The sequence below is a fragment of the Thermobia domestica genome, chromosome 3, assembly GCF_964235325.1.
Source record: "Thermobia domestica chromosome 3, izTheDome1.hap1.1, whole genome shotgun sequence".
NCBI classification, from domain to species: Eukaryota; Metazoa; Arthropoda; class Insecta; order Zygentoma; family Lepismatidae; genus Thermobia; species Thermobia domestica.
The window spans coordinates 85,572,070-85,594,810 of NC_137456.1; positions in this window are offsets into that span (position 1 = coordinate 85,572,070).

Genomic DNA, 22,741 nt, shown 5'->3' on the forward strand with positions numbered 1-22,741 from the left:
GAATCAGACAAAAGTTTTAAACAAAACGCATAACATTGATACCTTATTAATAGCAAATTTTACCATAAATCCAAAGGTATAACCATTTTTGCTTTATCATTAACCAGCATTTGTTACAGCATTTGTTAACGCATAAACAAGTTGCTAATTTAAGGAAAAATGACCAAAGTGGAATTGAGTCATAATTGAACTTGCGTCTTTCTTCCAGAAAAGTCCTCAATTAGTACAATCAATATGTAGTTCAGAAAAGAGTGCATGACTTGCACAAATGCTCTGCTCACAGTGAGCACACCTGACTGATTCAAAATAGCGGATTTGAACATGGCCGCCATCAAGGCAACTCTTACCATAGACCTAATATTTATCCACCTGCTTTTTATTTAATTATTATCATTAACACAAAATTTACAAGGTGGGGTAAAGGACTAATACATATGCTGCAACAATATTTCATTTCCCTGTAACTTTCTACTAATTGCACGTAAATCAAAATTAACGTCACCATTGTTCTTCTGATTAACTTTGCGCCTTAAATCATGTATCACATGACCCTATTCCTATTTTAAAAACTTAACGTTAATTCAAAATGGCGGATTTCAAGATGGCCGCCGTCAGGTATAACCTTACTATTAAATATATGACTTCCCCCTAGTCCTAATATGTACCCATATATTTGTTATTCACCTTTCGTCGTTACAAGAGGTCTTACAAGGCTTTTACCTCCAACTGTATGAAGACTATTCTGTATTTCCATGTGATGTTCTGGTAGCTGTATCTCCTAAACCCCTGGAGCTTCGCACCTACAACTTCACTCAAATACTGACCACATTTAGTACTACTTTCTCATATGTGTCTCAGTCAGCAACTCGATTCACCCAAACGTAAGGTTTACTTGTGAGTTTAAGTATAGTTTGGGTTAGGATACATTATATGTAGTTTGCCAGATATAAGGCGTACAAGAAAATTTTTGATTGAAATATATCGAATCTTTTGATCCATAAAGACAAACTGGAGAGAAACATTCTAGTGCTTAACTGTTCATTGATATTTCGGCTAAAGCAGTGGGACTAAATAGATCGTATATTATCTCTGCAGAGAAACCTAGTAAAAGATAAATGAAAAAGACACGCAAGAGAGAAATGTATTCTAGTCACTATTTACTAATAGTTCGGGAAAAACAAGTGTTTAAGTATAGTGTATGATCATTGGAGAGAAGCCGAATGTTAAAGTGAATGGGGTTAATTGTAGGAGAAAAATCTAATCAAATAAAACCCATTTGGCAGCTCAGACAGATGAGAAACCATGAATAAAACTTAACCATATGAGAAATTGAACAGGAAACACACCACAGGCGAGAACCGAACAAGAAAATTCTAGAAAACTTAGAGCTTTCATTTAGAAATCGCATCGATTAAATTATTTGCAATTTTTTCAGTGTCAGCTCATTGTTACATTTTGTGCGTAAATTTGTCTCTAAATGTATAATTAGGAGATTACTTCCACTATTCCATCTAATTACATTACCGGTACACGTTTAAACTAGGACAGTACAGGATAGGTGTAGGATAAATTCTGGATTCTTTGTTGTTACGTTTTGTTTGTTGTTAAGATTATGTTATTTCTGGCGTGGGTTGTAGTTTTCATTACAATTGTATCTCTAATCTTTTTTCTATCGTGTCCTTTGTTTAAAAATTAAGTGTGGTTTTATTTTTAGATACCAGCCTAAAGGCTATTCTGAACATTATAAAAATATACAGGAATGTTGAATTTCACCCCCATTTATTTAATATATCCCAAATTAAGATGGTTTAAACACACACGCCAATGGGAAAGGGGAGAGGAGGAGTAAACAGGAAAAATGATTATGCAAATCAATGTCAAAAATAGCAGTGTTTAAATCATGATTGTTCGAGAAGGGCCCCGATCTACTTTGCTCGCCCCGGGCCCCAGTTTGCCTTACGCCGCCACTGAATGGATCCATAGTTTACAGTATTACGGAACAGGCATGGTGGGTATGTATTTGGTTCTACACTGCATTTACATCTAAACCCATGTCCGTATGGCATAGATGGCAATTTTGTATTGAGCTCGCTCGCGCCCACTTCTCTCAATTAAGCTCGCACTCGGGCTCACTTCTCTTAATTGGGCACGCTCTTGGGATTATTTCTCTCAATCGGGAACAGGCTTACTCGCGCTCGAGCTTAATTATTTAATTGGGGCTCGGGCTTACTCGCGCTTAGGCTCACTTTCCTTGATTAGACTTAAATTATTGATTTCAAGCCCACTTGAGCACGAGTTTGGACATTTCTGACGAGCGAGTGTGAATACCATTGAAGATAGTGAACCCGAGAGATGCAATGTAAAGTAATCTTGTCTGCTTTTACACCCTTAATAAGAATTTACTCATTAGAATTTGCTGGGGAAGAATTTTTGAAATATCAGAAACGTAAGAGTAACCCTAAGTGGTTTTATACAAAATTATATAATTTTTAAAGACAGTGAGTGCTCTCTACTAGTAGTAACATGGAATTTCATTAAGGGGTGGATTCAAGCACCCAAGTACTTACTGTTCCAGTACTTTCGGCAGACATAGCCTATCTTAATATGGTAAATGTTTATTTTACCATAATTACTTGTTTAAGATGGTTAAAAGCCGGACCTATCGTTGAGTACGTCATTGTCCTCTGTCATTTTACAACAACATATTACCAGTACTAAACAAACTACAAAATAACACGAATAGGGTAACTCATGATTCCTGCAAAACACCCAGATGGCCAAAAATCAGATAGAAATTTAAGAAAGAATCAAACTTACACAGTAATTTAATACGAAGGCTGCAGTACTGAAGATACGTAGCTACTACGAAAATATAATTTTAAATATATACGTATATGGAATTCTTATCAGAAAACTTATACGATCATTTTTTTCTTTAATCTTGAGAAAACTGTGTGACATCTTTTGTAATATATATATATATATATATATATATATATATATATATATATATATATATATATATATAAAACAAGTTGCGTTGCATCAATGTCATTCCACACACCTTTAGCAGATTCATCTTCCTAAACTCTGACATTTCCAAAAGCATAAAGTGGATTTCCTTACTTCTTTTCCTTTTTTTTCTTCTCATTATATTGAGGTGAAATCATGAATAACTTTCAGAAAATATAAACATGGACATATTTCTCAGTATTATGAAAGATGAGTTGCATATGTATAATACACAATTATGAATTCTACGGGAATATTGGACAGAGGAATTCCCAGTATCATTTTTCACCTCATCACTTTTTCAGTGGAGAATTTTCTCTTTCTAACTTCCACCTTTCTCATGCAATCTTCACTGCTTTTGAACATTACTTGACAGTTATTTTATATATATCAATTTCCTAGTATTGCACGCTCCAATTATTACAACGGATTTATTGATGAAGCAACTACTATTCCCATACAAAAATAAACTAATATGTCTCTGAGCTGTGCTTTCGTATTACCATCACGCTAGTTGGCCTTATAATATTATAATGTTAGTACTTCCGTCCGTTCGTTACTCCACACAATAACTATTCAACGATTTCTTTTTCTTTTTTTTCTTTTTTTTCTTTTTTTCTTTTTTTTTACAATAGGCAGCAAGCGCGAATGTATCAGCCGATTTCGTTAATAGCCGAGCCAGTCTGTTAACCTATTCATGGGTAACGGTGATTTTAACAATGTTTATCCGTATTCCGTATCCTGTATTCCATACTTGGAAATCGTGGAAATATGCATTGAGGTTAGATTTTTTAGGTTACGTCAAAATGCAAATACGCATTTATCATATGTATATATAGCCGGATTTAGGAGGGTGCAAAGGTGCACGTGCACCCCCTTCGTTGTAAATATACTCTATCTAAAATGAGAAGCCAGCAGTGAAAATACCAACACTTTCTGAAACTTTCTGCCATCATGTTTCCTTTGTGGCCTAAAAAAAAGCAGAGTTTTGTGAAAGTAATAGTTTAAGTCGATTTTCAAAAGGTTGAAGGAAAAGGATTCAACAATATATTGTCAAGTAGGGAAGAAAACAAGCCAAAAGGAGAGAAGAACATTTTTTTCCTGCATAACACTTGCGACTCTCTTTAAAATACTTTCCTCAGTTCTGCGTATCAGTGTTGTCAGGAGTAAAGGACATTGTCACATGTCAGTTTTAAGAGTTTCAGTGTGATTGGTTATTTTGGTAGTTATTGGTGCACTTCCCTAAGACAAACCGGGATCCGGCCCCTGTATATATATATATATATATATATATATATATATATATGGAGATTAATATTGATATTAGAACTGTTTTACCCATTATATCATCAGTATTATAACCGGAATTCTTCATCACTTAAGACAGATAGACAAAAATTTAGAGAAAATTAGTTCTTAAGACGCTGAATATATGTTTAAAAAAACTACTTTTCGGTATCTCTTACCCTACCTGTTCTATGAAAATAAATATTGAAACCGAAAGTACTAGTAAATGTTCATCACTTCCAATTTTGGTAGTGTTGTAGGTGGTGATGGTATTATGTTCTCTTGGGACACTGAATTGATTGCAAAAAAAAAAAAAAAAAAAAAAAAAAAATCGCTTGTCGCTATCTGTTACCGTTTTTCTTTTATGGCGATAAATGTTTAAACTGAAAGTTGTTGATTTTTTTTACCACTTCTAAGTTGAATAGAGGGCTAACAGAGGAGATGGAACCTATTCTTAGAACGCTGAATCGATTGAAAGAAAAATGCTTCTCGATATCTCTTACCGTTTTTGCTCTGATACCAGTTGATAGACATGCAAATGGACGGATATATCCTTTCTATAAGACTTCCAACACTTAGCCCATGACTATTAATAAGCATTCGCCACGCGTTTTTATTACTCATGCGTACGCTTGAAATACACTGACCATGTATTTAAATGTGGATGGCTAATCACAAACGCGAAGGCAATAAAAACGCGAAGAAAACGTCAACTCGAGCGTATTTGGTGCGTTTCGGAACAATAGACCGCCTGCTGTTTAAAAGATGGCTAAAGGAAGGGAAAAAAGGAAACACATGTTGCTAGGCAAGGGGATTTTAGCAAGAAACAGCTGCTTGGAAGATGCTTTGTGCAGAGTATTGGAACTCTGCTATTATAGACCTGGACCTGGCAAACAAAGACCTGGAAACCCTGACTGGTTCGCAGTATGATTTATAGCTCTGGAGAAAGTAAAATTACCGAATAGCCACCTTGGTCGCATTCGCTATGGGGGGTAACGCTTCGAAAACGCATTCTCAAATAGCCTAACCCTTATACCACCACTATTATTACTACTACTACTCCTGCTGCTGTTGCTGCTGCTGCTACTACTACTACTATTACTACTATTACTACTACTACTACTACTACTACTACTACTACTACTAATAATAATAATAATAATAATAATAATAATAACAATAATAATAATAGTCACTAAATAGTAATAATAGTAATAAAGTCCTGACAGAGGCACGTCAAGACTCGCGATAGTTGTCCTAAATCGGGACTGTCCGGAAGGGGTGGTAACTTTTCTTCAAAATTTAGGTTTTATGTTTCTCGCAAACGTAACCTGTCTGAATGACATCTCATATTACGTGATGATGAGTTATCTATCTCTTTGATTGCAGAAGCCTGACTGAAAATGGCAAGTTAACCAACCATTTAAAGTCATGAAAGCCATCTTATTGTTCCATCTGAAAGAAAACAGGATCCATCAACTGAGACTTACTTTTTGGTATCTTTCATTTCTTTCTTGTCTTCTATAGTCTTTTCATTTTCGCTTCTTCCTTCTGAGGCAAGTAACTTGAAAAGCCTTATTCTTTTGCCACACACTCGTTGGCCATTGTTTCCGTTGTATCTTTTGTTATCATGGCTATTACTTTTGTTGCAAGCGTTTCACGGAAAGATTTTTCCTCATTCTTTCTTCTCAGAGCCATTTTAAGATTAGCTAAGGGACTATTGTAGAGAGACACTTCTGTAGATAGAACCATTTCTTTCCTGTAATATACAGTATTTTTTTGTATACAAGTTCTTTTAATAAGTGACTTATATATAGAAAATCGTATTTTCATTGTATCGTTTCATTTGTAAAGAGACCCCTTTATGTACGATTGTCAATTGTTATTTTATGTTCTTATATTGCATCGCACGTATACTAATTTTTTTTATGGTTTTAAGATGTAATGTAGGAAATAATACATTCTTATGATTAAAAATGAAATAAGTATTTTTTGTTACTTGGCACAACAAAAAATATGACACACTTTTCTTCTTTTCTTTTACTCCAGTTAGATGTGATCATACTTTTCCATCATATGATGTACCGATATTTTTCTTATACGAGGTATGACAATTAAATAACGAGACTGGTGTGATAAATGTGACGTATTGCAAAGAAAGTTACAATTGAATGTTATCACCTTTAATATACTCCCCTCCCCTATCTATACATAAGCCTGCCATATTTTTTTTTTCATGAGAATACGGGACACCTTCGATCTCCTCCCCCCTCCTTTAAACTTTCCACCACAATCCAATGAACTGTAGTTCTGATTATGAACAAGAGCATAACAGGCAAAAGTTCCCTAAGCTGCAGCTACTTTTCTCTCTCCGTTCTCTGCAATTGATTGTACGGAGTGAAGATGTTTACAATCCAACTACAAAAGAATCGCCTTAAAAACTCAAGTTGACGTCTTATAAAAATGCTTTACGGGGAAAACAATATGCAAATAATCTCGTTTTATTAAATCAGTGATACAATTTACTCTTCATATTCTTCACGTGTTTAGCAATATTTATTTAAATGGCTGGATTTGTCGAAATTACGTTTGTCAATTTAATCTGATGAAATTTTAGCTGATTTTTCTCCTTGCATCGTGTGTAATTGTCAGGGGTCAGATTTACATACAGTATTTCTAAGGCCTAGAGCAAAGTACAACTCGGTGCCTCTAGCCTCTCAAAAAATTATTTATACAATAGAGCTTCGATTATCCGAACGTCGGTCAACCGAACGACCGCTTAACTGAACTGTGTACTCGCTCGCACCTGTTACTCTCCCACCCTACCGTCCATCATCCCCCTCACTCCCAAACCAAGTTTCCCACAGTAGTCGCCGCACTGAGCCACCGCTGGCGGAACATTGTTTCTAATGGGGCCTTCATAAGGCGCTGCTGACCAGCCAAGCCGCCAGTCGCTGTTTCAACAATCAGCACACTTCTGTCGGTTTGGCACTGGCTGTAGAAGTACAGTACAGTACAGTACAGTACAGTTCGATTATCCGAACAAACCAGTTTTCCGAACACCCATGTCCCCCAATTACTTCGGATAATCGACGCTCTACTGTAATTCTTTTTAGCTTATCTAATGTCTTGCTGGAAAAAAAAGTCACTTATCTTCCCTGTGTTTGTAGATGTAGAAGCTCTCGAAGATATCTTATGTTTTTTTTTTTTTTTTTTTTGTGTGTGTGTGTGTGTGTGTGTGTGTTGGAGAGTGTCCGAATTTCCACCAGGTGCAATGGAAAAAGTAACACAAATTTTGCAGTAAACTTCATCGTTCAACTTCGTTGCTTTCAGAAATCGGGTACTTCTTCAAATTGGAAGAAAAAGTACACTTCAATTTAGGCATTCTTGTTGATACAAAATTGGAATACTTCACTTGTAATAGTATATTATCAACGACAGCTCAGCTCATGCACTTTATCAAAAATTGCACATCCACTTGATTGCTAACGGACAACTGCAACTCTGCGTTGTGAATCTCTAGGCTTGCTCGCTATCAAATCGGAGAGGGTGGTGTGATAACTTGCTCGAAACTGTTACGTGTTAAAGCTTATTGTTCATTTATTAATTGCAAGCCTGTAAAGCCTGTAAAGAAAAGACAAGCTTTCAGAATCACGAAACAAACAGTGGCTGCTCATGAAGTATTCAAGATCAACAACACATTATTAGCTATCTCTCCTCCACGATCCTGCACGACAGGAGGTGGGCAGTCTTGTTATTTAATTGCCACACCTCTTATGAAAGTTTGAAGTGTCTATGTGATAGAAACTCGAGATTCATTCGCCATCTTTTATTAGTGATATTTTTTAAAATAACTTTTATATTAAAATTAATAAGTTGCAATAAAATTTACTAATGAAGTAAAAACTCAGTGATAGGTTTCTGAAACCCAAGTCTCCACCTCATGGTATAAAACCTCAATTTAGGTTAAGAAAAAAAGAAAATCTGCATTAAAAAAAACTTTCTTTTTTTCAAAATCCCAATTGAGGATCTATGTTATCAGGTGCAGATCTAGGTTTCAGTCACACATACGTATTTTTAAGTAATTTCATTATTGGCACAATATGACTAAGCACAGATGCAAAATATATCTTTCTCAGTGGCTGTTCACTTCCTGGAATAACCACCAAGGAGCAGAGAAATCTTCATTTTCATTTTTGGTCTTCGACTGAGTCTTAGGGGAAGCCTTCAGTGGATCCAAATGCGATTTGCGAAGACTGACGAAAACATGCTAATGCAAAAAAACTCCCAATGCGAAAATATGCTTAAATATCCGAATCCGTAGGAATAGGTGTCATCCTGATTGATCCAGTTTTCAGTGCTGGAAACACCTATGGAAGTATAGAAGTAGTGTTTTCGAAAAACAATACGAGTAGCCTGAATAAAGTAGAAATATACATTTTAAAAAAGACGAGAATAATAGAAACAATTTTGTCTGTATGATCAAAATATTTGAGTGAGTTGAATACGTTTTTATTATTATTATTATTATTATTAATAGAGACAGACCTGCTCGTAGAATATCATACCCACCAGCAGGGGCAAGTGAAATAAATTGGTTAAAATTCTAAAATGACTCTCTACAGGAAACTTAAATTCCCAGAAACGAAATATGAGTTTCTTAAATGGCAGCAAGATAATATTTATTAGATACAGAATAGCAGTATGACAGACAGTTGGAAAATGCGTATCTTTGGCATGAATAATGTTTTTATGGTATATAAGTTTGAACGCATATTATCAATTTGCAGTGGCGTATTTACGGGGGTGGCTTCCGGGCTTAAGCCCCCCCCCCCGAAATCTTACTTAGTACAGTAAAGTAAATGAAATATCTTGCAGAATTTTCACATTTCCAGGCAAAGGCCCCCGAAAGTTAGCAAAGCCCCTCCCGAAACAAAATCGTAAATACGCCACTGTCAATTTGTATGCAATTATTTGGGTATGTGCCAGGAAAACAGTAGTGCAGAATGTTTTGGGGAATCATGTAAAGTAAGAAAAGTTGATAAATATTTGTTCTTAATTTGTCAACCTATTGTAAGAAAAGTTGATAAAATATTTTTCTTAATTTGTCAACCTATTGTAAACTTGTACGGAAATTAATTCTTTCTAGTTGAACGAATGAACGAATAAGGGGATTAGATTTTGGTACGTGATTGAGAACTGTTAATATGTTATTATCACTCTATCAAAAGCTTTAAATACGAGGTTCCAATCATAAATTTTTACGTTCATTTTTTTTTAAACAAAGGATACGTTGCTGTAAGTCACATACGCAAATTTTCGGATCTTTTGGAGACATTTGTTCTGAAGATATTTAATAACACGTCATGTAAAACTTCTATTGGGTTTTGATATTCCCAAGTACAATTTCCTCTTAGCCCCACCTTGCCCCCCTGATGGGCGCCCTTGCGCCCAGCTAAACTTACAGTATGAGTAAAAGTGAACCAACTCAACATAAATAGAATGAAAAACAACAATAAATGTCAGTGAGAGAAAACAGAATTATCTAATTATACATCAATTGCATCTACGGTAATTGGGGGAACTTATACATGTATATGATACTTAGACCCTATACATTTTTAGGACTAAGAATGGATTATAAGTTAACCTGGAATGAACATGTCAATTATTTGTTGTAGAAACTAAGTACGGAAGTTTTCCTTATACACAGATTCAGCAAGATTCTAACTTTTGAAACCTTGAAAACAGTTCGCTGCGGGAAACAAGTCATTTATATCATACAGAATAATTTCCTAGGGTAATACCTGCCATGCAACAAAGGTATTTACAATGTAGAAGATCCTTAGAATAATGCTATCGGTTCCCTTTCATGCACCTAGAAGATCACTGCATTCAAAGCTAGAATATTACCATTACCGTGTATATACATTCTTAAAACACCATTCATACATAGAGTAAACGAAATTTTTCATTAAATTCGTATCAACACCAATGCAACACTAGAACATTCAGTCATATTCATACAAAATTTCCGATTAACACTATAAAGGAATAACATTATATAATAAACTGTCAGATTCTATCAGTCAAATGTCAAATTTGCAATTAAGATCTCTATTTGAATCCAGAGTTTTGAATCTTTCTACGAGTGGTTATGAGAATATCACGATTTAAAGAAACCTTGCTTTATCGAAGAAAGCTGTTAACAGCCTGTTGTCTTGTTTGTTCCGTGCGACCATCTCATACGACGAGGCATTACGCTTTGTGTATATTCTATAAGGTAGGCTTCCTTCTTCTAACTGCAGATTTGGTATGAAAAAGAGATTACCCTCGAACATAAGGAATCGCACTAGTAAATAACTACAAAATAAACAAAACAAATCAAATATCATAAGTATAGTAAAAGTTTATGTTGTATAGAAAGAAGTATTTAATAAGACAGAGAAATAACATTATGACATAAATAACATCGAACATACTGCGTTAATTAACCAACTTGACCATGGGTATATCAAAATATTAGCAAATAATGATAGTTAAAACGTGAATAATCCCACATTCGAATATTCAATATTTTCGTGTTTTGTAGTGTAGTGTGAGGAAGAAAATACGAGAATGTTGTCGTAAATTGTGTAAATAAAAAAGAAGTTGATCAGACACATAACATGGTGGTTACTATACTTGTTGAAGCTGACAGTAACTAGCTAAGTATGATCAGAAAGTGCATTGCAAACCAAGTTCGTAAAATTCAAGTTTCCGTAACTGATCATATTTCGTCTGATCTAAAATAATGGATGTCTACAAGAGGAGCATTTCTACTTCCCGTTGTAAAGATCCAAGATGGAAAACGAAGAAACCATATAATAATTAACTGTAAATTTATTCGCGGTCAAGTCTTTTGGAACTTGTTATATAATTAGGTGGCTCGTCACATTCGGTTGCAGCCACTTTCGCCCTCAAAAGCAGGTCATTCCATCCAACCAAGCCAGGCCATCATTTGTCAGAGAAGAAGAGACCTGCATCATGAAAGCGGAAGATGTTCTAATTTAAGTCCAATAATAAAATATGTATAACAATTTTTCCATCTTTTGACCTAAATTTCTGCTTTTTATTTTCAGTTGTTGTTGTTAAGACAACACCAAGTTAAGACTGCTCTTTAAAATTGCTCCATCATAAAGTTATTTTATGGAACTTAAGTGAAACCAATTATACATTAACAATATATTTTATTAAAATATTTTCTTTCTTCTTCTTCTTCTTCTGCTACTACTACTACTACTACTACTACTACTACTACTACTACTACTACTACTACTACTACTACTACTACTTCTTTTTCCCCAAATATATTTGATTTGTTTTCGCGTCTTACAAGTTCCATTCTTTCTTTCGCTTATTTTTTGTTGTTCATCATAAACTCCTTTGCTGCACAATAATATGCGTCATTCTCCCCCCCCCCCCATCCATAACAACCAATGAAATCACATTAATTAGTCACAATAGCAGTTTTCGCAACTATATTACTGTACTGCTGGCGACTGTTCCTGTAACCAAGAGACGACTCTAAATATACCCAAGAAGTGAATGATCTTGATCATATCGATGGATCTAGATCACTCACCTTGTGGGCATTTAGAGCCGTCTCTCGGCTACAGGATTAGACAACAGCAGTCCAGTCATGTAAACGGTAGGGTAGTCAACAACAGACAACATTGGCCCTATTTTGTAATTGGCCATTGTGCCGAGCATTTGCCAACCTAACCCTAACGTAGAAGGTGGGGAAAAGTAAACTTGTGTTTGAAAGTGGGAGGTCGAAATGTTGGATAAATGATGATAATTTGTTGATTGGCCAACATACTCCTGAAACTACTTTGAACCAACGTATTTTTCAATTTTTATTCTTTAACAATTACTAATTTGCAATTACGCTGATCACTACTCAACCAATTTACGTCCAAGGTGCGCTGCTAGAGACAGCAATCGGAGCAATGAAAGAGTTAATCTATATTATAAAAGAGAACGTACAAATCCTTTGTTCCCTCATCACGCTAATACGGCTGAACCAATTTCTTTTATTTTTGGGGGGTTATTAGGATTTGGACCCTAGATGGTTTTTATCATATCACTTTAATTTTTAATTACCAGTGTCTTGAGATAATTGACCATTCAAGTGTCCATAACGTACAAATCCTTTGTTAGTTCATCATAGGTATAAAAATAAACGTATTTATATGCAACCCGCATGACCGTGTCACTCGGCGGGTTAACATAAATGACAGGCGATATAATGTTAACATTTACTGCAATCTACTATGGTTTTTATCATATCACTTGAAAGCGAAAAAGTAAAAATTATCTAAGTAACAAAGTTTATTGCGTTCCGGGGTGACCGCAGCGAAGCGGGGCGGGTTAACATAAATGACAGGCGATATAATGTTAACATTTACTGCAATCTTCTATGGTTTTTATCATATCACTTGAAAGCGAAAAAGTAAAAATTATCTAAGTAACAAAGTTTATTGCGTTCCGGGGTGACCGCAGCGAAGCGGGGTGAACGCTGCTAGTCTTTAATAATTTCCAATTAAAATGTTTTAGATGATCATCCCCAGATCAGGCCCTACTCGGCCACTATTGAAGTATCACTTACGGAAAATTAAGCAGCTTTCACGCCTTTTATGATCCATGGTTAAAATTTTTAAAACAAAAATTTTAAATTGCTTTCCAGGGCCAAAAAATTTCAAAGTAAAAATTTAAAAGGATTTTTGAAATTAAAAAAATATATATCCAAATATTTTCAAACTAAGAAAAAATTTAGTGATTGGAGTGCAAAAGTTTCCGAAGTAAACGTTTGGAAACAAAATCTTTCAAACGAATTTTTCATTTTAGTGTGCCCTCTTCAATATTATGAATCAGTTGAACTTATTTCCTTTCCTGTTTTTTTTCTTTCTATCATAGTTTCTATCTCATTCTGAACCCCCCCTCGTAGATATATGCTTACTATACTGACCTTCAACGCGAGAGACCTGTGCTCGATTCTCCGTGGAAGCTAATGTGGTTCGAATACCACATATTAAGCTCAAGATCCACATCAAATATAGCCTCGGCGCTAAAAGGGACACTAAACTACAAATCAACTAACCAACTTTCTATCTCATTCTGATTCTGACCTATCTCAATATCTTATCAAATAATGTTCTAAAGAGTTTCTTTCCACCTTTTCAATATTTCCAATGTTCTTCATCTTACTAAGTTTTGCTAAGCTTCCTTATTAGTGTCTCATCCTACCCACTTCATCTTCTTCACTCTTCGCTATATCTATCTTTTACAATACTTCCAATCGTTTTTCATAACTCTTTTCAAAGTATTTATTTTTTTCCGATCCATACAATAACATACTCCATGAACGAAACGCAGTGAATGGTAGAATAATTAACATTCTCCTCAAATGTTATGATACAGTATGTACGATTTTCAAATTTCATTGTAATTTCTAGAAAATATGTTTAACTAAGGTGCTATTTTTCTCCTACTGTAGAAACATATCCTCCCATCTTCACTGATTTCAATAGCTATTCAACGGTCCCTCATTCACTTTCTGACGCCTCCACTAACGTTTAACAGACTGTGCCATAGTTTTGTTCTAAATAGCCATTAGAAATTTTTAATAAATAGCAATGGTCATCGTACACTATCAATTTTTACTTGAAGGAAAGAAGAAATTTTGACGATAGTGAAAAAAATCCAGATTTTAACGGATTTATATGTTTCATGGGCCATAGATACCGAAAAAGTGGTTTTTCAACATCTGTCCGTCTATTCATCCGTTCGTCCTGATGTACAGTGGGCCACATAAATTCTTCAGGTACAAAATCCGTGAGTTAGGCAACTCAACTAACGCCCGCTCCACTGGTAGAGTAGCTAGAACAGCAGCATGAAGTTGCTTCCACCTGTTAAAAGAACAAATCGTAAAGTGTGTTTTTGTGCAGGAGGGAGGCGAAACGCTGGCTGATGAAATGACAAAACGGAGTCTTTTTATACTTGTATGTACTCACAGTAAACGGCACAATACCAGAAAATAATATACGGATACCAGAGGAGCCATCGGCGAATATGGTGGATGCTGCAGTATATGGTGGGTACATGCATTGTCGTGTTGGAGAAGAGCGCCACAGTCCCATTTTTCCTGTCGGCGTTGTTGGATGCGTCGGCGGAGTCTATGCAGTGAACTGCAGTAGCTCTCACTGTCGATGGACGTATTGGGAGGGAGCCATTCCACCAGCAGCATCCCTTCCTGATCCCAGAAAGCGGTCGCCATTTGTTTCTGCACGAATAGTCCCATCCGTGCCTTCTTGGGACGAGGGCTTCCAGTATGCCTCCATTCCATGGACTGGCGTTTATTTTCTGGAGTCTCCTAGAGGAACCAAGTTTCGTCGACGATGACCAAACGCTCAAAGAACTCGATCGGATTTTCACTGTACTGTTGCATCAACTGCTGGCAAATTTCCACATGCTTTTGTTTCTGTGCAACGGTGAGGTCATGAGGCACCCATTCTGCACACACCTTGTGCAGCTTCAAATTCTCATGAATGACAGTGTAGAGGGAACCCCGTGATAGTCCTGTTTCTTTCCCTAGTTCATCAAACGTGATTCTCCTGTGCTCCATTATCAAATCATTCACTCGCGCGGCATTGCTTGGTCTGCGTGCAGTTGCAGGATGCCCAGTGCTTTTGTTTTTTGCAGCACTGTCTTTGCCTTCTTTGAATTCGGATACCCAACTTAACACGGATCTGTGACTTGGTGCTGTGTCCCTACATACGGCTAATAATTTGTTGTGAATGTCTGAAGTATTCACTCCTTCCCTCCAGAGGACCACACTGTCCACCGTTGCTCATGTGTGTTTGCTTCCATGCTGTCTTTTCGCTGTCCACCAACGTCCTGGCAAGTTGGAACAACTGCTGCTACAATGTGCTACCTACGGAAAGAAACAAAACTATTTAGTGGGATTTGATAGTACTATAGTCTATCTTAATGCATACATCAACAAACATATTTCAAACTGCTACTTGGCACCAGTTATAGAGGGAAGTGCCAATCATTTTTGAAGGAACTATATATATATACAGGCTGTCCTATTAATGCATACAAAAAATATAACTGATGTCAAACCAAGAAAAAAGTCCTCTTCAACTTCGGCCAAAAGTCCAGTTTCGGAGGTATAGGGTGCCGAAAGTGTGGGAAAATGAACTTTAGAGATCTATATCTTCACTATCCTAAACGATAGAGCAAAGGCGATATGGTCAAGTCACAAACATCGAATGTGCTCTATCCAAAAATGCTTATGCCGCAATCGTGAAACCCGTGCGCAAGGGATTCCCCAAAGAAAGTGGGGAATCCTCGTTAATTCTCTTGCGAAAGAGAGGTCTACATTAGCGTGGTTCGAAGACTATAAAAACAGCAAACAGTAATTCGTTGTCGGTAATGGGATATCTTCAGCGAATTCAACATGGCGCGGGAATTTTGTAAGTTGATATGTGGGGTTGCATAACTGCAACATCAGTAAGAGGTAAAAACATATGCTTTAGTTACCAACCATAAATGAGAGAGACGGGCCATTCAAGGTGAATAGCAGTAGCACAGTGTGTGTATACCTGCAATAGGAATTTGCGTGGGAACATGAATGAAAAGAGGCTGCAGTAGCCAAAAGTATAGGTAATATGAGAATCTACTAGAAAGAACATGCACATGAGGAAAAGTGCATACTAATCAGCATGCAAGTTGTACAGCAGGGGTGTGCAACTTGGAACAGTGGGTGGGCCAATCACAGAGCACTAAATGGCGTCGCGAGCCTCACTGTAGGTATATCATTTTTCCGACAATTGAATAGTAGTATTGAATAGTATTCCGACAATTAAACGATGGAACATGTTCACCGTAATTTACATCACAATAACACAAAACAACTGTTATTCTGGTAACCAAAATATTTTCTCACTAAAGAGGAGCAGAATAATGTATTTAAAACTTTATCGATACATCTAGCAATCCTTATACCGAGGAAAATTTCCCCCAAGTACCTGCGCTTCCCAAGTGCTTGTCTTCAGAGCGTTACCACGTTTCGCACTGTGTGATCGATGGAAAATATCCAGTTCACTCTTAACAGGTTTTGTAAAAAAGAAAAATTATAATAATTACACTAGTCAACAAATTTTAACTTTTTTTCTGCCACATGAGAGAAAACACCTGATCTCAAAGGAACTTTGGCCGCTGAATTCGAATCTGCAATCCGTTTTTCTCTATCACGCACAGTTTTCCCGTGACAGAGGGATTTTCGGGAAATTTCCCCCAAAATTTCCCTTTTTCTTCATTTTTGTGCCTCTAGCTCGGATACCCTTAGGCATATAAACATACAAATTATATTCTAGGTTAGCTTGATTTATACTTAGTAAACCCTGTAAGTTTCATCTGAGTCGCATCATTCTTCATTGCGAAATAAATATATTTCTATAAATATATGCTATGTGTGCTGTCCATTTTACCATATACAATAGGTGCAGAAAAATACATGTAACTTCCACGGGAATTACAATATAAGCAAAGTTTATACTTCATTGGATTTGTAATGAAACATACTTTACAATGATGTATACACCATGTCCGCCATTTTTATAAGAGGGAAATTCTAGAGGGATTTTTCGGGAAATTCCATAAAAAAGTAGATTTTTTTGTCTCATGTCACTGTTCATATAGTGATACAGAAGCGGGAATTGCGCCAGAATATAGATTTATATCAATTCAATAAATCAATAGCTCACTAGTAAACAAGGTTTTTGCCACATGAAAGAAAACATCTGATCCTAAAGGAACTTTGGTCGCAGAATTGGTAAGTGCAATCCGTTTTTCTCCATCACCCACAGTTTTTTACGCGACAAGGGGAGGGGGCTGAGAAATTCCCTCAAAATATACCTTTTTTTTCAAATTTTCGTACCACTGGCCCTTGAAATATAAATACAAAAATGACACCATATAAAACTTTGATTTATACCTAAGAAACCTCGCAAGTTTCAGAACAATGGCATAATTATTTCTAGAGAAATAAATATAGCTGCATGTATGTTGTTTGTACTACTTATTTTAAGACGTGATGTTGCGTTCTTTGCACCGAAAGAAAAAAAAACAATTTCATTTACCCATACAGGCACAAATACGAAAAATGAGAGTATACGACATGGAGTAAGAGGTCTGTGGTTTTCTACCACCTGGCATGTGATTGCATTGATACAGCTGTGCAACAACACGTGTTTAGCTGATGCAATAAAGCTGCGCAAAATCGGATTCTACTGATAAATTGTCAGGTCCATGGCAAATAGATAAGGAAGTGTTGTATAACTGCATGCATATTGTAGGTTTAGTTTTAATTTGGATTTACCTGTGACAAGTGGTCGTAAGTGCGTGTGCGTGTTTGTTTTCTTTCTCCGCTATAAAGAGATCGCGGCGTGCGTGTATAAACTCACCGAACACTTTCTGTTACGTGTGTGGAAAATAAACTGTGAAAAGTCAGCGCCGTGCATTAACAGAAACGTTAAAACAAGCTTATTATAGCTATTTTAGGTGTCATGTGGGTGATCAAGACAAAGTGTGGGCTCCCCCTGTGTGCTGTGTAACATGCTATTCTAGTCTTATTAAGTGGAAAAGTGGCGATAAAACTCGAGCTATGCCTTTTGCGGTGCCAATGGTCTGGCGAGAACCAACCAGTCATGCTGAAGACTGTTATTTCTGTCTAACAAAAATTTGGGGTCATTCTAAACGATCAAAATCTAATATTGAGTACCCAAATGTTCCATCCGCTCTAAAACCCATACCACATGGACCTGAACTCCCAATCCCTGATCCATACGCACAGTTAGAAGAATCTTCTCCAGCAGAAGAGCAAGTAGATGAGTTGCCCGAACCATCAACTTCCTTTGATCCAAACTATAGCCCAACCAAAAACACACCTCTTCTTGTTAACCAGTCCATACTGAATGACTTAGTGAGGGATCTAAATCTGAGTAAGCAACAAGCTGAGTTGCTCGGATCGAGACTTCAAGAATGGAATTTACTGGCTCCTATCACCAGAATTTCAATTTTCAGAAACCGACATGAACAATTTTCAGGTTACTATATAATGCAAAATTCCCTCTGTGCATGTACAAATATAGATGGTTTAATGGATGCACTAGGTTTCCATCACATCCCTGAAGAATGGAGGTTGTTTATCGACTCCTCTAAAACAAGCCTTAAGGCAGTTTTGCTACATAATGGGAACACTAAACCATCAATTCCAATGGCATATTCCGTAGAGATGAAGGAAACTTATGAAAGTTTGTCTGTGTTGTTAGCTGTGATACATTATAACAAGTACTGTTGGCAAATTTGTGGTTATTTAAATGTCATTGCTATATTACTGGGGCTTCAGGTAGGATTTACAAAATACTGTTGTTTTCTTTGCTTGTGGGACAGTAGGGCAACTGAATCACACTACATTCAAAAAGAATGGTCTGCAAGAGAAACATATATGCCAGGGAAACACAATGTTAAGTATTCTCCCTTAGTTAATTCAGAAAAAATTCTGCTGCCGCCTTTACATAAAAAATTAGGCTTAATGAAAAACTTTGTTAAGGTCATGGACAAGAATGGAGAAGGTTTTGCGTACCTTAGAAGTAAGTTTCCAAAACTTAGTGACGCGAAAGTAAAAGAGGGAATATATATGTCGGCCCCACATAACTCGGGCCCCACATAATTCGGAAACTATTAAAGGACAACATCTTTGAGACAAAGTTAAATAATGATGAACTATCCGCCTGGAGAGCTTTCAGTAAAGTGGTGTATGGATTTTTGGGAAATCATAAGGCAGAAAATTACCGTCAATTGGTTCAAGAGCTTTTGGATAGCTATCAAAGGTTAGGATGTGGAATGTTCCTGAAAATTCACTTTCTTCATTCCCACTTGGAATTTTTCCCTTAGAATTTAGGAGCTGTAAGTGACGAACAAGGGGAACGATTCCATCAGGACATTCAAAAAAAGGAGCAACGCTATCAAGGTAAATGGGATCCTCATATGATGGGCGACTACTGCTGGTTTTTAGTTAGAGAAAGTGACTGGCACTACAAAAGGAAGAATTAATTGTAAGTACAAATGTTTTATTTTCATACTTTGTAAAGCAGTTGTGCATTTGATCCATTGTGAGTTATTGATATTTGTTTTTGTAGGTCAATATTAATTTTTTGTTTACTATCTTGAATAACGTTTAAAAGGCGTGGAAACTAAGAATTTTGTTGTATACTTTTGGAGTTAAAGATCAGTTTTTCAATAGGATTAATCTGGCGCAATTCCCGTTTCTGTATCACTATATGGACAGTGATATGAGACAAAAAATCTACTTTTTTAGGGAATTTCCCAAAAAATCCATCTAGAATTTCCCTCTTATAAAAATGGCGGACATGGTGTATACATCATTGTAAAGTATGTTTCATTACAAATCCAATGAAGTATAAACTTTGCTTATATTGTAATTCCCGTGGAAGTTACATGTGATTTTTCTGCACCTATTGTATATGGTAAAATGGACAGTACACATAGCATATATTTATAGAAATATATTTATTTCTCAATGAAGAATGATGCGACTCAGATGAAACTTACAGGGTTTACTAAGTATAAATCAAGCTAACCTAGAATATAATTTGTATGTTTATATGCCTAAGGGTATCCGAGCTAGAGGCACAAAAATGAAGAAAAAGGGAAATTTTGGGGGAAATTTCCCGAAAATCCCTCTGTCACGGGAAAACTGTGCGTGATAGAGAAAAACGAATTGCAGATTCGAATTCAACGGCCAAAGTTCCTTAAAGATCAGCATTCTTCTTTCATGTGGCAAAAACTTTGTTGACTAGTGTTATTGTTTTCAATAACTGACCAGAAGACAGAGTTAGGCGGGTCGCATATGGTTGTTGTACAGATGAACCAAAATAACGTTAAATTGTGGTTAATGTGACTAATGTGTGGATGTAAATAAAAAGGAAGCTTGCTTTCTTTGTATGGGGAGAGAGAACTCGTCCAGGCAACCCAGAAGATAGTGGCACCGAAATACCAATTGATTTCATTCGAAGAAAAAAAAGCAAGGAAAGCAAGCATTGATATGACAACACCGTTCCTAAAACACTCATTTGCTCAGAATGTAGTTATAGGTGGTTCTGAAAAAAAAACTTGCTGGAAAAGGCAACGAAACTAACGAAATCGTGAAATAATATTAATAATAATAATAATAATAATAATAATAATAATAATAATAATAATAATAATAATAATAATAATTCCAGCTTCTTTTTGCTTACTACCATTACACACAACCTTATACACACAGAGAGAGTGTCTGTTCCAGCCAAGATTCCAATACGGGCCTATGTGATTAGAAGTCTAGTGACGTAAACCTTCCAGTCACACAGACTAATACTCAACCAGTTGGGAGTCTCACAAATGTGTAGTTGTGTTTAATTGGGGTAGTGTCTTAAACCTCTTTTCACTTTTGTTGGATTCAAGTACACAAGCAGTTAACCTGTGACGTGCAACTTACAAGAACACCGAGGTGGCAGAATTTGTTCTGAAAGAAACAGATTGCAATCGCCGTATACTGTTGTTACACGCGCCCAAACAGAAGCTCTGTGTGTCTGCAAGACATTAGTGAAATAGGTTATCTTTAACGACACGAAACACAAAATGTGTCTGACACTAATTAAATCATGTGCTCCTATAATAAGTAACATTTACAGTGCAGTGCTGTGGTTTTCATTGCGTGAGTGGTGTACTATTTAAATTTTGTGACTCGAACAAAAGGGTACTGACGTATTCAGTGCTACAAGATGAATGAGTACTCGTTTAGTGAGCTAGCCGATATGCACCTAATTTATGGACGTGCTGAAGGTAATTCGTTGGCAGCACAACGCTTATACCGTGAGACGTTCCCAAAACAACATACATTTCCATTTGTTTCCATTGATAGACGTCTCAGGGAAACACGTAGTTTCCGTGGAAACGCGGATCGTGGAAGACCACGTGAAGTGCTTCGACCTGCCGACGAGGAAAGGATTCTTAACCAAGTAGCATGGCGGACAGAAATCAGCACACGTCAAACAGCTACAACACAAGGCGTATCCCACAATATTATTTGGCGTTTCTTTCGTGAACAGCTGTTATATCCATGACACTTACAACGTGTACATACTCTTGAAATGAGAAACTATTCCCCACGACGAAAGTTTTGTCGGTGAATACTGAGGAAGTGCACACGCAACCCAATGTTTCCAACCTTCATTCTTTTCACAGATGAAGCTGGCTTTACGAGAGATGCCGTCGTAAGCCTCGCCGAGGAAAATCCGCATCAAATTGTCGTAGGCCGCCACCAGAGAATTTAGCGTAAACGTGTGGGCAGGCATAATCGAAAACCAACGTTTAGGGCCATATTTCTTTCCAGGGTGTTTAACTGGCGAGCTGTATCTCAATTTTCTATAGCAGGAATTTCTACAACTTCTAGGGGATGTACCTCTGGAAGTAAGACATTCCATGTGGTTCATGCACGATGGGGCTCCTCCTCATTTTCAAAGGCAAGTTCGCGAACATCTTGATGTTGCATTTCCAAACAGATGGATAAGAAGGGGTAGTCGATATGCATACCCTACTCATTCTTCCGATTTAAATCCATTGGATTTTCATTTGTGGGAACATGTTAAGGAAGTAGTTTACGCAAGGGAAATTCATGATATAGACGATCTGAAACTACGTATCCAGGCTACTTTCCAGCCGATTCGTGATACACCCGAAGTACTCGATAATGTTCGTCAGTCATTGCTGCGTCGTGCTCATGCTCGTGAGCGACTTGGTGGAGGATATATTGAGAACATATCACGAGTAGACAGGAACGATTAAGGTGGATATTGGAAACATGGAACAGGAATTTGGCAAATACAATAATCCTGCAATTTGTATAATCCTGCATTCATCAATGTCATTAGTTAATTCCCACCCATAACCCAATGAGCTATACACTTTACGAAAACTATCTCCTTGTGCAAGAATACCTAATAAAACTACCTTTAAGAGTTCTTTAGGCATTGGGAAATGATTTTTACCTAAAGAAACGACATATTCTATTGTCACTAAAGTCGCTATAATTATGCTCCACTGAAGTAAATCTGCACCAACTGGACCAAATTTGCTATCGATCACTCGAAAACCATTTAAGGATAAGTCATGAATTATAGCGGAAGTTGTATTTTAGATAAATGTTTCTTTCTCCTTAGATACTTGAAATTTGTATGCGTTCTCGTTTTCATTTTTAGACTTTTTTTTCTTGTTTGCATGTGTTACACAGTAAACATTCAATTAATAGAATAGTTCATATCTTACG